The sequence below is a fragment of the Podarcis gaigeae genome, assembly GCF_964106915.1.
Source record: "Podarcis gaigeae genome assembly, chromosome: 12".
NCBI lineage: Eukaryota > Metazoa > Chordata > Lepidosauria > Squamata > Lacertidae > Podarcis > Podarcis gaigeae.
The window spans coordinates 32,805,091-32,824,792 of NC_139688.1; positions in this window are offsets into that span (position 1 = coordinate 32,805,091).

Below are 19,702 nucleotides of genomic sequence, written 5' to 3' on the forward strand. Positions count from 1 at the left end.
GCTTCCTTTCCTGGTTTATAAGGTCACCAGAACTCCTTGATGGAATTACACTCTGACAGGGTGGTTTCTCCCTCCCCCCCAAACTCTCTTCTTTTAAACAGAGAAAGATAACTCTTCTGCAAACCCCACCAAGTTTGGCTCAAGTATTTCCCATTGTTTTTTGCTGTTGGGGTTTTTTTTTTCCTTCAGAGAGGGATCAGATCTTGGGATTAAATCTATAGATATTTGAAAACGGCAGGAGGGGAGACAGAGAGAAAAATCGTTTGCTAAGCGACTGTTAATTCGAACAGCCTGACATGGTATCTGGTGCGCTCTATGTCCCTTGCCCTGCGATCTCAGGGAAATAATTTCTTCCTGTGATTCTGCTCTTCTCTTCTGATGAATGGGAAGCCCGCTGGGGAAGATTCTGTAGAAAAACAACAGGTCTTCCTGTGAGAATGTGGTTTTCCTTTCAAAGCCTTTTGTGTGCGGAGGGAGGAGGCGGGTGCTTGAATCATTGTAGCTTGTATGGCATACAGGCTGTTCTGTGCATAAAAAGGGATTTGTTCTCTAGCCACCCCACCCCGCACAGCTCATTCTGTCATATTTCTTTGCACATGCATTTCATTGTGATAAACATCCTTCGCTTTTTAAAGAATCTGGCTTGAACAGTAAGGGCGCAAAGCTAACAGTAGGAGAGTCCTACTAAACTCAGTGAGACTTAATTCTCTTTAAACATGCACCAATCTGGGCAATTACATCTCTAAAGTATAAAATAACCACCTCAGGAAGGAACTGTATTAAACATCATGCACACAAAAAATGAAATGTCAGTGGCTTAGGGGCAATTTGAATTTTGCAGAACATTTTTGCTACGCCACTAAGTGTGTTGGATCTGGACTAAAAAAATCACACTACAGCCCCATCAAAGGCAATGGGGCTTAAATCAGTGAGGATAACTTGTCCCCTTGATTTCAATGGGACAATAGCATGACTAACTTAACCTTGATCCCACTCATGCAACTATGTTAGAACAGACCTATTAAAATTTAATACCTAAAATTTAATGTATATTAAAAACCTAAGTTTAATATACATTAATTTCAATGGGTTTCCTCTGATGCCCAATCTGCACTATTCATTTGAAGCAGTATCATGCCACTTTAAACTGTCATCAAAGATTCCTGGGAACTGTAGTTTGTTGAGGATGCTGAGAGCTACTAGGAGACCTCTGTTCCCCTTATTGGGGCTTCAATTCCCAGAGTTCCCTGGGAAGAGAGTCTGACCGTTAAACCACTCTGGGAATGATACTGCTTCTCAGATGGGGCCTGAGAAATATTAACACTAGATAAAGCTCTGTAGATTTAATGGGGACCTAGGAAGCTGCCTTATACGCTGCCATTTTGGACAGCGCTTTGCCCCGAGCTACCGCGTCACTCCCAGGAGAGACGCGTGGCTTAGGCACACTGCAGGCCAGGCCCTGTGGTAAGTGCCGCCCCCTGCAGTGTGCCATTTTGTCAGCCCCTCAGGGATGACACCCCCTGCACTCCCCTTCCTATTCCCCTGCCATCTAACTCAGGACTGCCAGCAGTAACTGGCAGGGATTCTATAGGGTTTCAGTCAGGTGTCATTCCTACCTGGAGATGTCAGGAATTGAATTCTTCATGGGAAGAGGATCTGCTTTGCATGCAGAAGGTGCATTTGAACAAGTGTCCCTTCATATAGTTATTGTCATTGGGCGATGGAGGTAAGCAATTGTCTTACACTTCTACAATTGCTTTTCAGCCATTTGTTGCATTTTGCCTATCTCTCCCTTATATTGTTGCTTTTCAGGCCACTCAATGACTGCTCTCCTCCTCTCTTTCAGACACCCTGCTTCTGGTCTCATCACCTCTTCATTTCCCTATCTCCTAGGAGGTCTTAACTTTTCCATTTCTAACTAGTACATTTTCTGTTAAGAGTTTAACAAGGACTGACCTTTTACATCCTCCACAGAAGTTAATCTGTGTGCAAACATTTTATTCCTGGCAGTTTCATTTCATCAGTGGAATGTTTGTGAACTTTCTGTGACATCACATCAGCTCGGCCAATAAGCCTAAGAGTTTTCACCACCACAGTTGCCAACAGAAAATCCCTTAGTACCTTGTTTCAACAGCACAATGTGCATATTTTCACTGACAATTTTTTACAGCCCTTTTATTCAGACTATTTTCCCTCCCTGCATTGAGCAGTACTGAGATCAAATAGCCTTTTTTTTTTTTTTTTACATTAATGGGTAACAATTAATCATTCCCCCAAAGGCTGAGCTTAAAGGAAGTATCAAATATTTTGAATACTGTGCAGCTGGCCTCATATACACAATACGTAAATTTTAAGATAGTTCTTCTGAGGTTGTGGCAAAGTTGTTTTTGTTTTAGTCTATTTGAAAGAACAGCTGGGGTGCACACGACAGGAAGAAAAACACAGAAGCTGGTTTGGTCTGTGATTTCCTCCCATCAGCTGCTCACCTACTGAAATTACATGCTCAGTCACAGTATCCATGAATGGGAATTAGACTCTTGAAGAAAAAAAGAAAATCAGAAAAGTGAACCACAAAGTAAAGAGTTTCAGGTTCTAAATAATGTTAGACCCACCTAAACAAAGGGAAAGTAATTATGTTTTCTACATTTCAAATATTCGCAGTGAGGAGAATCTGGGAAAATGGAAATAACCAAACTTTGTGCATTATGAAAGTCTGGATCATTGTGACCATGGTGAAATCTACACACATACTGTATAAAAACCATTCTGAAAATGCTTTTTTAAAAAAGATACATTGAATTTTCCATAAGGCTCACCATCGCCATCTAGTGTCATGTTGCATATTGCACTTAAAACATACTTAAAACGTTTTATTTGCAGCTGTACAGCTGACTCTCATGACTGCCCCACCAAAGAGCTCTAGGTCTGTTAAGGGTGCTGAGAGTTGTCAGAAGACCCCTATTCCCCTCCCACAGCTGCAGTTATTATTATTATTTATTGAACTGATATACTACCCAATACCCACAGGTCTTGGGGTGGTTCATAGGATAAGTTCCCAGACTTCCCTGTGAGGTGCGATCAATTTCTAAACTGCTGTGGGAATTGTACCTCTGTGGGGTCTCCTCAAAGCTCTCAGCAACCTTACAAAAACTACTGCTCCTGGAATTCTTTCGGGGGGGGGGCTGTTTAAAGCAGTCTCATAATGCTTTAAAAATACGTTGTGAGTGTGGCCTTAGAGAAAAACAACGCTTTGGGTTCTAAGGTCGCTGCAGTTAGTTGTGGGGATTGATTCATCTTTGGTCTTGCTGTGGACTAGAGATGGGAGAAGTTTCTAAAGCTCTCCTTGGTTTAACTCAGAATGTTGCCAGCTGCCCCCCTCTGCCCACACACAGCCACAACAATCTGGAAAGACAGGGACAGTATTCTTGAGTTGATCAGACGGGTTGAGAAAATACCCAATTCCTGTCAACCCTCAACACGCCCCAAGTCCCGACCAACCAGTCCCTGCTCCACAACACCCATTTCCTTACAAGTTTCTGTAGTCCTTGCATTGAATGGGGGGAGAAAAAGAAGGATTTTTTTAAAAAAAAATCACACACACACACACCTCTCTCCTTCATCTGCCATGCTGACTAGCAGTGTGCTGGGATTTGGATTTTTAAAAAGCCTGACCTGCAGTTGCAGCAATCCTTTGAGGAACACTTCTTTGTAACCCGGCATTATCCAGCATTTTCAGGGCCATGGATAGAGAGAAAAAGATTGAGACTAACTCTTTTGGATACGATTGTGGGGACAGCTTGGGGAACTAAAGCTAGGATTTTTCTATAGCTCAGATTTTGGTTCAAGTCACAGAAGAATTCGGGGGCTTCTAAAAGTCACCTCCCATTCGAGGAAGACTTTTAAAGCCCACAAAGTTCATCCCAAGCCTTTCTCAGGAGAGTTTCACCGCCATCTTGACTCCTGCCCGTTTTTGTGTCTGTTGGCTTCCTGCCTGCTCAACCTCGACATTTGCAAGCCAAGAGATGTTACAAAACACTCAAATCCAGGAGTTGATTCCCTAAAGAAAGCTGTCCCTCTCATTCTTCCCTGGAACTTTCTGATGCTTTGGGAAGGAGGGAAACAATACTGAAACACACCCTGAAAACTAAACCTCAGTTATAATTTAAACAGTATCCTGATTATGTTGAGGAGAACGGACAGAAAAAAGCTCTTAGGATTACACACTAGCCAAGACCTTCAGGTGTTGGGACAGATATCAGAGTATTATTACAACTCTATTTCCATACATACTGTGCCAAATAAGAGGGGGGGGGGAACATACATTATATGATTGCATGTCTCCAGGGTAAAAGAACGCATGAAAAAACAGTACCAAGAACCCCCCCCCCCAATAACACATAAAAATACAATTCACTGAGAAGCTTCCCAGTATTCTGCAGTACTGGACCATAAATCAATGAAATCTGCATTTCTGTGGTAGCAGGAAACTTTTCAAATGATGGTAATAAATGAAGCACATGTTTTACGTGTAGGTTACTATTTTTGGCAGTTCATCAACCCTCTTTGATCTGCAGACACCAGGGGTTTCATCCAGAAAGCATACTAAAAAATAAAGGGTCCAGATTCCATTTTGTGCCAAGTTCTCTTGATGGCAGTAGCAGGGAGCCTGTAAAGATCTCTTGATAGTCCTGCTGCCCCTGTGCTGAAACAAGACCTGGCCCATATCGCAGCGTTTGAGGCCACAGATGGCTGTGCCATAAAACCTGCCAAATGCCAATCTCCCCTAATACAGTCGTACCTCGGAAGTCAAACAGAATCCATTCTGGACGTCTGTTAGACTTCTGAAATGTTTCAAAACCAAAGTGCGGCTTCCGATTGGCTGCAGGAACCTCCTGCAGCCAATTGGAAGCCGCGTGAAGCCCTGTCATACATTTGGCTTCCAAAAGAACGTTTGAAAACTGGAGCCCTCACTTCTGGTTTTTGATCATTCGGGAGCCGGAACATTCGACTCCCAAGACGTTCGGGAGCCGAGGTATGACTGTACTCTGCCAATAATTAAAAAACTAATCTAAATAAAAACACAAACCAAAAGGGGGGAAAGGGAAAGGGGGGAAAGGAAGAAGAAAGAGAAAAGGAGAAGAAAAAAAACCGAGAACTTTTGATTCTTTGTCTGTTAGCTACATATAGAAAATTATTCAAAACATGCATTCCAAAATAGCACCCAACAATTCCCCTTTCTATAAACCAACATTTTCTTCAATTCTCAAACTCAGATATCACACATTCAATTTTCTTTTTCGTGCAAAAAATCTATAAGGAGTTTCTGATCATTCGGAAATATTGACAATGATTTTTCAGCGTTGCACTTCTTGAAATCCAAAATTCATTGCACACTTTCAAAGATGTGGGTCCACAGACTGCAGCTGCAAACTCGCTATGCATATATTGTTAAAAATAACATGTAATAATGCATTTTTTTTAGGATAAACTGCTTTGGAAAAGTTTTTTATATAAGGAAAATTGCATGGAAGTGTATATACAGTGGTACCTCAGATTACAGATGCTTCAGGTTACAGATGCTTCAGGTTACAGACTCTGCTAACCCAGAAATAGTACCTCAGGTTAAGAACTTTGCTTCAGAATGAGAACAGTGCAGCGACAGCAGGAGGCCCTATTAGCTAAAGTGGTACCTCAGGTTAAGAAAAGTTTCAGGTTAAGAACAGACCTCCAGAATGAATTAAGTTCTTAACCTGAGGTACCACTGTATTGCGATTGGCATTAAATAGCATTAAAATGCTGGCGAATTTTCATGAGGATTTCATTTTATTTTTTAGATTGCAAACTGGTGTGGAAATCTGAAGAACTGAACTGGAAAAACGAGTAACTGAGAGAAATTGATAGATTTGCCTATTCCTAGCGACAAGTGAGAGCAGGCTTTATCTCAGCACCCCTTAAAACTAAAGTCACAGCAACTGGAGCATGAATAATGCCAGGAAAATTTTGGGAATGGGGAAATATGGTGGCTTCACATTAACTGAACCAAAAGAAGAGAATGCCTCATATCAACAATCACCCTTCACCCTCAGAAGCAAAGTTTTTACAAGTGATTTCCCCCCCAAAAGAAAAACAAAAAACTGCAGGGTGAAATAATCATCTGAAGAAGGGGCGAACTCTAGAATTGAGCAAAATAGCCCTGTCCTATGAAAGAGATACTATTTTTGGCTTTATCATTTTTATTATGTCCTATCTGTCTCAGTCTGCTAATTGGTGGCTATCCCTGGATGAATAGCAGCTGGCTTAGCATATAACTTTGCCAACTTTAGAATACCATTAAACTAAGTACAACCAAAATTGTACTGCCAGTGCCTGTAAGTCCAACAAAAGACTGACTTCAAAGAAAGGACCACTGCTTTGCTTGATGCATTCATAAAGAGCCCTTGTTCCATCAGATGAAAAACTTCAAAGCGCCTAACACCTTTTGGGGATTAGATAAAAAGACCTGTATGTAGGGCTGTAGTCACTGACTTGTGTGTGTGTTTGAAAGAAGGGAAAATAGATCAGATCCCGTGATGTACTCAGGGCGTTATAAGGTTGGATCCAGACTAAGTTAGTCATGCTTTAGTTATTACTAATGTCTGAATAGCGTTATATTCAAGAGAACTTCCAAGGAAAGTACAAAACAAAAATAAAATACAACACATTGATATCAGACATAAATGAGGGTTGGACCAATTCAAGTCAGCCCAGGATTTACTCAGATTCGATTGAGGTAGTGCCAGATCTCACCGGGTCAGATCAGGTCAATCTGGAATGATCTGGAGCTGACAAAAGGTGGGTGTCATTAAGATATAATGCTAATTAAACATATGGTTGGGATGGAAAGGTGGCATATTGCAGATATTCATATTGCGCAGCTTGAAGCAATAGGATGAATAAAAACTGGCTCCTTTTGGGATAAAAATTGCTCAGACCCAAAATCTCATTTTAAAGCTTTACTAACAGAACTTTTTTCAAAAACAGGTTTAAAAATCAATGTTACATCCAGATACAGTGGTACCTCTAGTTATGAACTTAATTCATTCCGGAGGTCCGTTCTTAACCCAAAACTGTTCTTAACTAGAGGCAGGCTTTCGCTAATGGGGCCTCTTGCTGCCGCTGTGCTGCTGGCACACAATTTCCATTCTCACCAAGGGGCAAAGTTCTCAACTCGAGATGACTCTTCCAGGTTAGCGGAGTTTGTAACCTGAAGCGTTTGTAACCTGAGGTGTTTGTAACTCGAGGTACCACTGTAGTTGCGTATTATTACGTGCTTGCTCAGCACAGGCTCAGCTTCTTACAAATATGAAATAACTCCAAGTGGACCTGAAATCAAAGGTCTGTCTCTTTTCACAGCCTCCATTACCGCCTGGAGCTGTTTTGCCTTCAGGAGAGACCTCATGAGCCCATGTTTGCCTTCAGCACCTTGAGAACAAAAGACAACTCACTCACCCCAAATGGAGATTTGCAACTGAACACCACGTCATCTAAGTTAGGCAATGACAGAGCCAGAAGAGATAAATCGATAGTTAATTATCAACCTATCAAGTACCCAGGGAGTTCTTCTTAGCTTTGGTGGGATTTTTCAAACCCCTTTTGCAATACACATGCAGAGTTGTTTTCCATTTCAATGTGCAATTAACAAGGCAGGTCTCCTCCTTGCCCCGAAACCAACTGCATGATCCAGATTGGGTCTGCTTCAAAGCACTGGATTGGACTTTGAACCAGATCAGGGGCATGCCCTGCCCTAATATCATTATACTGTTCTGAAATTAGCAGTGACCAGACCAGAATTATCCTTTTGGGAAGGTCTGTTCATGGAAAAATGGTCTTCAACAGGCATTGAAACTGCCTGTCTCATATCCACCAGGAGGGACTTCCATAAAACTGGAGCTGCTAAAACTAAAAGCCCTGCTCTGTGTCACCACAAAGTGGACCTTGGCTGCAGGGCTGTAGCTAGGGGGTGATGAAGTGGGCCCCCGCTAGGGGCGTGGCTGAGGGGGCGTGCAAAATTGGCTTATAAATATGTCCATAATTAAAATATTGATTATTGCCTCATAAGAAAAGGTTTTTGAAATATACTCGGAGTCGAGAGTGGATTTCATGCTCTTTATTTAGCTCATAGTGGTGAGGAGGAATGGAAGTTCCCCCACAATATCTGCTTTATATACATCATTTACACAATGGGCTACACGTGATTGGCTAATTCCAGGATTCTCCTGAAGGCCAATCAGGTTGTGGATTCACTTCCACCTGGAGCTGGATTGGGTGGCACCTGCTGACCAATCATACTGCTGCATTGTTCTAGGACCAATCAGACTGCTGCATTCTGAATCCTATTGTTCTAGGACCAATCAGACTGCTGCATTTTGGATCCTATTAAACTCAGTACATAGTAGTTTTAAATAGAGGGTGAATTGATTGGGTGGAGGTTGGAGGAGAGGTGGAAAGAAGAGCTAATTTGTCCATGGCTAGGGGGCGCGATCTGGACGGTTCTACCAGGGGCGCAAGATCACCTAGCTATGGCTCTGCTTCACTGTGGTACATAGCACTAAGAGAAACACATCCCCTGATGACCAGAGTGGCCACACCAGTATGCAGGGCATGAAGTAGTGTCTCAGATCCTGCAAAAGAGAAGTGTAAGGCATAGGTTCCCAAATTGTGGTCCTAGGACCACCAGTGGTCTGAAAGTTTCATTCAGGTGGTCCATGGTGTGTCTGAGAAGAACAGTGGGAGCAGCAGATGGAAATGGGGGGGCACAATTAGTGTAGCTTTCCCTGATACTGAATGACCCCCCTGTCCTTATGTTTAGTTAAGGCAGCAAGCTAGTATATACACCGACCCAGGAGTAAGCCCATTGAACTCAGTGAGTCTTCCTTTTGAGCAGGCATACACAAGGAGGGCTTCAGTGTAAGTCACTTGCTTAATTTTCAAAACATCTCTCTTTTTTTCGTGGTAAAAGATATTTCTCCATCTTTTCAAAGTGCCCTTATTAGCTTTGGGCCATAAATGCTACAAAACAGATTTGAAAACTGGAACAAGCCCAACAGAAATGCTTGCTGCTGGTGAATAGAAGGGCATACAAAACAGGGCAGTAAAGTCCCTATACAATATCAGGAAGACCATTAAAAAAAGCTGGAAAAGCATCAAGATAGATGGCCTCTTTGTAGTTTCAGCCCAAAAGTTGAGCCCTGTTTCTAAATATTTTCCCTAGTGGGAAATAACAGCTTGAAAATAATCCCAGATGTATTCATTTGTATAGAATTGTGCTGCTTGCAATATATAAGCATGGAAATATTGTTGAAGGTTTCAATTCTGGTCTTGTGTTTTTTAAAATGTCAGGCTTTTGAAAAACAGCATCATTTTCCCTTAAAAGTTACTCATTTACCTGGAATGTTGGCCTGCAGGCCTAGATTATGGCCTGGGTTTGGACTTTCTTGAGACTGAAAAATTGCCTATAGGCAGAGAGGGGGGGGGGGAGAGCAGGCAGTTGTTGTGGATCATGTTCAATTGTAACACAAAAGTCAGCTGAAGGCTGGGGTCCCATGCCATTAGGATATTCACTGAAATGAACGAGCTTTACCTCTGAACAGTGCCGAGGACAAAATTCAATTCCTTTTGCCTTTAATGGCGACCTTACCTAATGAACAGGGACTCGGGTGGTGCTGTGGGTTAAACCACAGAGCCTGGGACTTGCCGATCAGAAGGTCGGCTGTTCAAATCCCCGCAACAGGGTGAGCTCCCGTTTCTCGGTCCCTGATCCTGCCAACCTAGCAGTTTGAAAGGACCTCAAAGTGCAAGTAGATAAATAGGGACCGCTCCGGCGGGAAGGTAAACGGCGTTTCCGTGCGCTGCTCTGGTTCTCCAGAAGCAGCTTAGTCATGCTGGCCACATGACCTGGAAGCTGTACACCGGCCCCCTCGGCCAATAAAGCGAGATGAGCGCCGCAACCCCAGAGTCGGCCATGACCGGACCTAATGGTCAGGGGTCCCTTTACCTTTACCTAATGCACACTTTCAAAAACAGTAAGAGAACCAAAGAACAACTGTCCTTCAAAGCTCACACTTATTCTGCAGCCCAGTTGTCCAGCAGCACAGGATTTAGGGCAGTGTGAGTGGTTCCACCGCACAGGGCACCAAGCCAAGGGAGAGCAAAATTGAGAAGATCCATAATTGAGAAGATCCATTTGGGAGCACCAAAATTTGGCCTTGCTCAGGGCACCATATTACATAAAATTACCAAAGTCCACTCCTTTCTCCAGCCACATAATATAAACAAAAAAAAAATATAATGGAGTGAAGTGTGCATGTGTTAACGAAAATAACACCAAAACACATGATATTAGGGGAAATGGCTTTGCAAAAATCTGTATATTGCGTGGACAGGCGGAGTCCCCAGATCCCGAGTGCCCCCCCCCCGTCATGTGGAATAACGACTCTAGACAACGTGCTATGGGATTAAATTGGCCACAACTTTATTAAATTTCAAATGTGGGTAGACCTTGGCTCAGGCATTGGGCGTTCTCCCTCCCTAGTCCCCAGCCGGGGACCTAGGGAGCATCAGGGTTATCCAGTGTGTGTGGGGAGGATGGGCCGGCTCTGGAGAACATATGTTCAAGCAGAGATAGCCGCCCCCGTTACGCCGCCGCAGGGGAGAGCAATGACGACCTTTTGGCATACGGCCAAAGCCTCCCTTCAAAAACCCCTTTAATGGGGAACCCTGGTATCGCCGCCGCAAAGAGGAAGATGGACTAAAGGATTCCGCCCAAGGCCTGATACCGCCAAAGTTGTGACGTTTTGCTACGGGAAAGGCGAAACCTGCCAATGCAGGGAAATTCCTTTCCGGCCCTTTAACAGCGACCTTATCGTAGCAGCGCCCGCATACCTGTGGAGACAGGTTAACCTGCAAAACCTATGAAGAAAAGTTAACCTGCAAAAGAAGACATTAACTGAGGGTGGGTAGGGTGGGAGAAGCTCTGGAGCCAAGTGAGGATTACCAATTAAGATCCACCCTCTATTGTGTGGGCAGGTAATCCATCCCCCTACCTGGCCTGGTTTCCCTGGCAACGCTTCCCCCAGGTGGGATTGGACAACTCACTGGGGTAGGCGGGGACCTCCAGGTATCCCACCTGAGGGAAGGCAAAGCCTATGCTTATGGGGCCACTCCAGATCCAGGGCTGCACGCGTCCCCGCAAAGGGCGCCCCCCGTTTTAAGTGGGGAGCGGTCATTACGCAAAAATATGTACAGAAGGAGAAATTTGCACTAAAATGCAGGTGAATTTTCATGTGGACTTTAAAAATAAATCAGTCACAAACTGGAAAACCTACTTGTCCTGATTTGTGAGGTCAGAAGGACTGGGTGCAGAGGAAGGCAACCAAGATGATCAAGGATCTGGAAACTAGGCCTAGGGTTGAAGAAGTTGGGTATGTTTAGCCTGGAGAAGAGAAGACTGAGAGGAGATATGATAGCTATCTTCAAATATCTGAAGGGCTGTCACATGGAAAATGAAACAAACTTATTTTCTGCTGTTCTAGAGCGTAGAATAGAGGAGCATACCATTCCCAACTGCAAGATGAGCAAGAATATAATTTTTGAATGCTCCCCATATTTTTTTAAAAAGCACACAACTTCCAAGTAATAAACCAGTATGTCAGGGAGAAGGGTCAAGGCTAACTTATTCCCTTTTGTGATTTTCAACTTGCAGTCATTTTTAATTTTTAATTTTATTTTTTTACATTTCAAAACAGATCCCCAAACTGCAGTCTAAAATTGTAGAACCTATTTGACAACTTCAAAATACTACCACTATTTCATCTCATTATTTTGCTGCAAGTGTCAATTATATCTGAACCAGCCCTTAAATACTGACGATTGTTCACTGCAAGGCAGCTGTAATTACCTTTATGAGAGAAGAAGAAGAAGAGTTTGGATTTGATATCCCGCTTTATCACTACCCGAAGGAGTCTCAAAGCGGCTAACATTCTCCTTTCCCTTCCTCCTCCATAACAAACACTCTGTGAGGTGAGTGAGGCTGAGAGACTTCAGAGAGGTATGACTAGCCCACGGTCACCCAACAGCTACATGTGGAGGAGTGGGGAAGCAAACTCGGTTCACCTGATTACGAGACTACCACTCTTAATCACTATACCACACTGGCTCTCCAGAGAGTTATTACAAAGGTCAGGCTTGACTCAGCATGGTTCAGGCAAGATCAATGATGTTAACAAGTTTGCAATAGTGCCTCATCAGATTAAGTTTGGAAACTGGAGGAAGAAATCAGGCTGGAAAAGCTTCTCCTTTATATTGACCACCTAAGACTGCAGTCCTGAGGGCAGATAGGAAAGAGCTCAAAGATGAATGAACCATTACATCTAATGCAGGCCTCTTACTGGCAGAGCACTAGTGAGTTTGAAGGAGTGCTCTTGTGCATCTCTGTTGTCTTCCTTGAGCAACCCCACCAATTTCCCTCCTTTTGATCTACCTCTGGTTTTCCCGTGACACCCCCACAATCTGCCCCCAAGACACTCCCCTTTCCGGATCTCCCAATGTCAAAGCTCCTGTGTTGTTAGGGTAAGGGTTGTGATTTCCGCTGAGCCAGGGAGGAGCTATTCAACATCACCTCTTCCTCGCTAAAGTTTGACCTTTCTCTATCTGCCATCAGAGAGAGAAATCTGATGTTTCCTATCTGGGATACCCCCTCCCTGGGGACCATATTCTATCCACTAAAAAAATTGCTGGAAGTGCAAGAGCAGGGATCATTCAGTGTGCAACTTAAGGGTTAATTTTGTTAACGTCAACATGCACAGAGGGCAATGGGGCGAAGGAGCTGCTTTGCAGGGCATGATCTCTAGAGCTCTGGTTATGTAGTTATGAGAGAGTTCTTTCTCTGTATGTTTTGTTGAAGGTCTCCCTGCTACGTACAAGGCCTGACCTACGAAAGACAAAACCTTTCTCTTCCTTTCCCTTCAAATTATATGCTGTCTTTCTTCAGTTTGTTCAGTAAAGTGTTATTCAGACTCTCTGTAGACTTCTCCCGTGTTACTTAAGGGACTATCAGACAGATGCAACTATCAACCCTATAGCATAGGGTTGTAAGGAAGCAGTAGTAGTAAGGAAGAAGTTTCACACAGGTTTGATTTTGGTCCTGGCATTTGAGACTTATCTCACCCATCCTGGCTGCTCCACAATCCTCTTTGCTGTTGTTGCATTTTTGTTCGTCTTCGTTCAGTGTGCCTTTGAATGGGAGGCACAGTTCATAAATCACACAGGGGGAAAAGCACAGGCAGGAAAAGGGTGCTATGAAATATATACAGAAAAGAAAACGTTTGATGGCAAAAGGCGGTCTTTTTTAAGACCCCTTGTTATGGTTGTGGTCACTTGTTTATACCTCGTAATAACTACAGCAATGTTATCAGCGCTAGCCAAAGCAGAAGAATTTCTGTCTGTGCTGTGAATATTGCCTCCAACAGACCCATGTAATTGTTTATAATAGCTACTCAGTGCATATAACCAGAGAGTTGGCCAGAAATGTAGGTGCTTCTGGGAAATAAATATTGCCTCTGCTGATAGGCATGATGTCGTCCAGCTCAGGGTAAGCAAATTAAATCCTCTTAATTAAAAATAAAAACCTCAGCCCACAACTTATTTTCCCTGCTGTATACATTATCTGTGGAGAGGTTTGTAAAATATGTAATGTGATACATGGATTTCATTCCAGAATTCCAAACTTAACCTATGTTATATGTGAGACTAGTTTCACTTAAATTTATAGTCCAGTTCCTACCATTGAGCTTACAAGTTAAGTTTTACAAGGGAAGGGCAATAAATTAAATCTAGATGGAGGCATAACTTTGGCCCTCTAGCTGGTTGTACAGTTTAGCACATTAAAAAGAGAGAGAGCATAATGCGCACTTGTTAATAAAATTAGCACAGTGCTGACATGTAAAAAACCATTTTATAATTTGCGGGTCCATTCTAAGGGCCTGTTGACAACACTGAACAACCTGCTTTGGTAACAACATTGTAAATGTGGAAAGCTCATAAATGGATACAACAGAAATTCGTTTGCTCTTTGATATTACGTGTGTATGTGTGTGTCTCCTTAAAGCGAAAACTGTAAAATTACCACATAATAAAAGCCAGGGTACTGAGCGCTAATTGCCTATTTATACAAAAAAGGCTCTTTTCTACAGTCTTGTAGGTGTGAGGCATAAACGTCTTGGATTTTACGAAGCTGCGATTTACATTTTCAGCCTGTCTGTTCTCTCTTGCATTTCATCTCAACCTTATAAAAAAGAAAATGTGATTTTATTAATCTGCTTCAAGTATTCACCAGGCATTAAATCCACAAAGCACCCTGCAGGGTTTTAATTGTGACAGAAGAGCCAGCGACAATTGGGGCCTCCTGCCCACCACTAAGGCTGGCCCACCCTGGCTGCTGGGCACAAATGCTGGTTTTTAAACAGCAATACCCGGCCGGTCGTGATAGCCACTTTGTCAGCTGCCTGGAGGGAAGTTGTCAAGTCTGGGACCCCGCTGCTTTATTCCTATAACTCTGTTGTAGAAACACCTCACAAGTGGAATTGTGGTTGCCTCATCCAGAAAATGTGGAAAGGATTAATGTGGCATGTAAAACAAATCACTCTTGAGCTCAGCTGAGAAAGTGGGTATTAAAAGCACTCCAGTCAAAAGGGCTTTTAGTAAAAGGGTTGCTGTGATATACAGTCAGCATATGCTGGGCTGGTAAAGCTGCAGGGTGTTTGGAAATGGTAATGGTCCATGGGTGTAAATTCTTTCAAGACCTCTTAAAGGCACATATGTTTTTTGAGCATGTTCCTCAAACAAGGACCTGTTATGGTTTAGAGTCAATGGCGCTTTTAAACTTTATTGATTGGCTTGTGATATTCCGAGGCCACTTAACCATCTTTCTAGTATTGCTGGACAAGTGGCTTTTAGAAACCTGGAATCTCATACATTCTCTTGCCTATGCAGTTGTGTGCATTCTGAAATTAGCAATCTCTAGAAGTCCAGTCATCCCAAGGAAACAGTTTGACATCTTCCCAGGGTGTGTGTGTCTGTGTGTGTCTGTGTGTGCCCTTTTATTGAGCTTTGTTTATTCTTACGCAGATTTATTTATTGGTTGATATACCACTGTTCTGGCCCCCAAAAGCCCTTAAAGGTTGCTTACAATAAAAATAAGTAAAAACAGTGAAATACCTTGTCCCCGTTTTGCAATGCACAAATACAGGAGAACATTTTGGGAGGCTGTTTTCACTCAGATATGCATATACCTGCTACTTCTTCTGAAGATTATAGACTCCTTTCAAAGCCACTTTGAAAACCACATTTGTAACCAAACATGTTACAAATGAAGAAGAGCAGAATCATTCCAATGCAAATCTTTTTTGAAGCCTAGATTTCACAAGTATGGGACATTGTACAAATTAACCAGGAATATTTATCTGGTGGGGTGGGGAGAGCACTCACACCTTCTGTAAGACAAGTTATTCTATTATTGACTTTGTTTAGACATTTGAACATGGTTTTGATCCTCCCCAGACCCATGGAACCTTGTGGAGAGACACTTTCATTTGACTTTCTTTCCAGGAAGGTCTAAAACTACAACCATCAGCCGCTATTTTTCTTTCTTTTCTGAACAACTACTAAGCTCTGTTTTCCTTGCATGCATATGTTTTGCTACTTGAAATTAATAGATCAATCAAACAGCAACAACAACATCTGTCCAGGGCAACCCATCACCAAATGCACACAGAGGCAAATGTTCACCATACCATTTTGTAAAAACACACACTGAAGCACACATTTAAAAGCAAAAGCTCAGAGCGATGGAGAAGGAGCCAGTATGTAGCACTAATAACCTAGTAGGGTAGCAGTAAACAGAAGCAAGATGAAAATGGGATGATGAATAGCCCAGATATTCATCATGTGCAGGAGTGAACCTTACAGTGAGGCTGTGCTGCTCAGCTGACCACCATCTAGTTGTGTTGCTGCTGCATAGTAAAATACAGAAGAGGGGGAGGAGTCAGACAGCAGCAAGATCAGCTTCCTACAAACACATCAGCAGAGCTGACCTGGTAGCCCTCTTTCTCTCCATCCTGGTATGCAAAGAGAAATACCTCATTTAGGTATACAAACTCAGTGTAAGTTCTCCAACTGTCAGATGGGAACAAGTAGTTGCCTACATAGATCACAGGAATGTATTGCAGGTAAAGCTGCAAAGGGAACAAGAAAAATCTGAAGGTGAATACAGTGGTACCTCGGGTTAAGTACTTAATTCATTCCGGAGGTCTGTTCTTAACCTGAAACTGTTCTTAACCTGAAGCACCACTTTAGCTAATGGGGCCTCCTGCTGCTGCCGCGCCACTGGAGCACGATTTCTGTTCTCATCCTGAAGCAAAGTTCTTAACCCGAGGTAATATTTCTGGGTTAGCGGAGTCTGTAACCTGAAGTGTATGTAACCTGAAGCGTATGTAACCCGAGGTACCACTGTACTAAAAAGACAGAGGGGTTGTGTATTCTAAGGTGGGAACATGATAGTGTTTAAAGTCCTAAATAAACCAGCACCCCAACACCACCTCCTTCCCTATAGACCCTCCCAGTTGGGAAGATAAACAGAGTTAGGGTCCTTTTGTTAGTTCCCCCTGGTAGTTCCCCAGTGGGGTAGTGGTGGTGACATAGGAGAGGGCATTATCTGTGGCAGCCCCTAAGTTGTTGTGTTGCCTCACCAGACAGTTGTGTCCAACTCCTTCACCATATAGCTTTGGACCCTTGACACCTGAGATGTGTGTTTTCAGAGCCCACCGTATTCCTGCAGGTGCAATCTGCTTAAACTGTTTTAAATGTCGAATTATGAATTGTTGTAACCCACCATGGGACCTGCGGGTGAAGATTTAAGAGTAAGGAGCACATTGTGTAGAACCATTTCAGTGAGGTAGTCTACTGGCTTGACCTTCTACTTAGGGACATATGATTGCTTTATCCATACTTTAAAGAAGAGGACCCCTAGTTCAGTGGAACAGCTCATGTGCTGCACAAGGTCACAGGTTTAGTTCCCAGAACTAATAATAATAATAATAATAATAATAATAATAATAATTTATACCCTGCCTATCTGGCTAGGTTTCCCCAGCCACTCTGGGCGGCTCCCAACAGAAAATGAAAAACATGATAAAACATCAAACATTAAAAACTTCCCTAAACAGAGCTGCCTTCAGATGTCTTCTAAAAGTCAGGTAGTTTAATTCTTTGACATCTGATGGGAGGGTGTTCCACAGGGCAGGTGCTACTACTGAGAGGGCCCTCTGCCTGGTTAGATCCCTGTCCAAGATCCTGGCAAAATTGAACGAGATGGACCAGTAGTCTGATTAATGATAAGGTTCTTTGAGCATGTTAAATTTGTTTGTGGACTGAAATGATTCAGACTTATCATCTGTTGAGTAGTTCCGTTGTTCTTGAAAACTATGCCTGCTACTTTATATGTAAACCTAACAATGAATTTAAACGTTAAAATGAACATAAAATCAGGGAGCAGCTGCATAGACTTCCCTTGCAGGTAATCACTGCATCTGAACACTGGCTTCACTGAATGGAGCTCATGTTACAATTGCTTTTGAGCTGTACATGCCAGATGTTTGTGTGTGGTTTTTTGTTTTTTGTTTAAAGAGCATGCAAGAGACCTTGTTGTATTTCAAAGTGGGAAGTGGCTGAAATGGAAATGAAGAACAATGCTGCATCTGGCTGTTAGATTTTATTTGCCATTGCATTCGGCAACTTTGCAATAACATTTCCTTCCACTGTCCCTGCACACTCACCAATAAACCTGTGATTTCTTTCAAAACATTGCTATTGTATCTGGACTCATTCTGGAGTCTTGAAATCAATTAAAAGTACAATGTTGGCTTTGAGGTGTACAGGAAAGAATGGGCACAGGAAACTGAGATGGTGGGTCCCTGCTACCTGCCAGATTTCTACCTGAGTTTCAGCAGGAAAGTAATAAAAATATATATTTACCGAAAATGTGCATAGATAGTAGGAATGAACACACACAACAAGGACAAGTTTAAGTTTTTATCTGTCCAGAATATATCTCCATGGGTAATCTTGGGAAATAAATCATGGATACATGAGCAGCAATTATGTCAGAGTTGGGGGGCAAAAAAAGAAGAATATATATGTGTGTTTGTGTTTTGAATCACTGTATATAAAATTACTCATGGATTGCTCTTATTTTTGTTAATCCTATAAATCACCAGGACCATCAAGCAGAAAGGTCATGGTTTCATGATCAAAAACGTACTTAGCTGAGTTAAAACAATCGTGCGGAATCCTGTGTGAATGTTGAATATTTTGGTTTCCCTTTCAGGTTCTGGTTCAGTGCCCCAGACTCTGCCTCTGACTGTAACCATGACTGAAAATATTGTTTCACCCGTTTCAGCAATGACACCATTTGTTACTTCTTTGCTTTACTACAGGGCTGGTAAAAGTCAAGATCAATCAACCGCCTTTAATATTTCCACCATGCAGAGAACTTTGCAGCCAACATGCAAAAAGAGATACAGTTGAAGTGAAGTCACGCTCTGGCATCTTCATAAAATGGAAAGCCGAACATGTAACTTCTGCATACCAGGACCAAACCACCTGAATTTCACTGCCAATGCCCTGAGGTTGAGAAGATAATTCAAATATATATTTGAATAGACAGGGGATAGGAATATCACCTTGAAACACTGGTTAATTATTATTATTTTAATCGCAAGCTGATGTGGAAATGCAAAGAACTGAATTTAGATGGGAAAAATGAGAAGTTGAGTGAAATTGACAAATATTCCCATTCTTAGTAGCTCCTGCATCCTGCTAAATGGGAGATAGTTTGCTTCAAGGGGTACCATGAAGGCAGTGGGAGGATAGATACAATAACTAATGTATTTAAAATTGTGGGGGGGGGATTTGGACTCCACTTCAGGTATTAAAATTCAGTGGGCCAGCACAGATGTTGAGTAGCACTAATCAATTTGTCATCATTAGATGTATGTACTATCCCATATATTTTTGCATTTCTGTAGTGAGAAATGGTACATGGAAACGAATATAGGCCCACGGAGAAAAGCATAATATTCGGAAAAGAGACAAGCTATATAAGGATGTAGAAGGGGAGACTGAGAGAAGGAAAAGAGGAAGCAGGAAATGAAGGCAACATTTGAAAAAGCAAAACTGCCACACCATAATTTATTAGGCAAACCAGGAAATGAATTACAGTTAAAGAATGACAAGAGACATTTCGGAAACTATATATAATAAAAAGTAAATTCTGGACTGATGGATCATGTGCTTCTGGAAATAAAATCACATTGCCATTTTCTCTCGCCAACTCACCAAAATGTTTTGGGGTTTTTTTAAAAAAAATGTTTTCCAATTGATAAATATGCACTAATAAAAACGGTATGCTATAGAACTGATTTCATTCAGGCAAACAACAACAAACACCTTTTTATTTTTGAAAGGTCAAAAACCCCTCACGGATTACCTTTCACAAAATTTAAAACAGTGCCACTCTGCCTATAACATGATGGGCTGCATCCAGCGAAGATACTTTACTCAGAGTGGACCCATTGAAATTAATGCACTCAAGTTAGTTAAAAGGTCTACT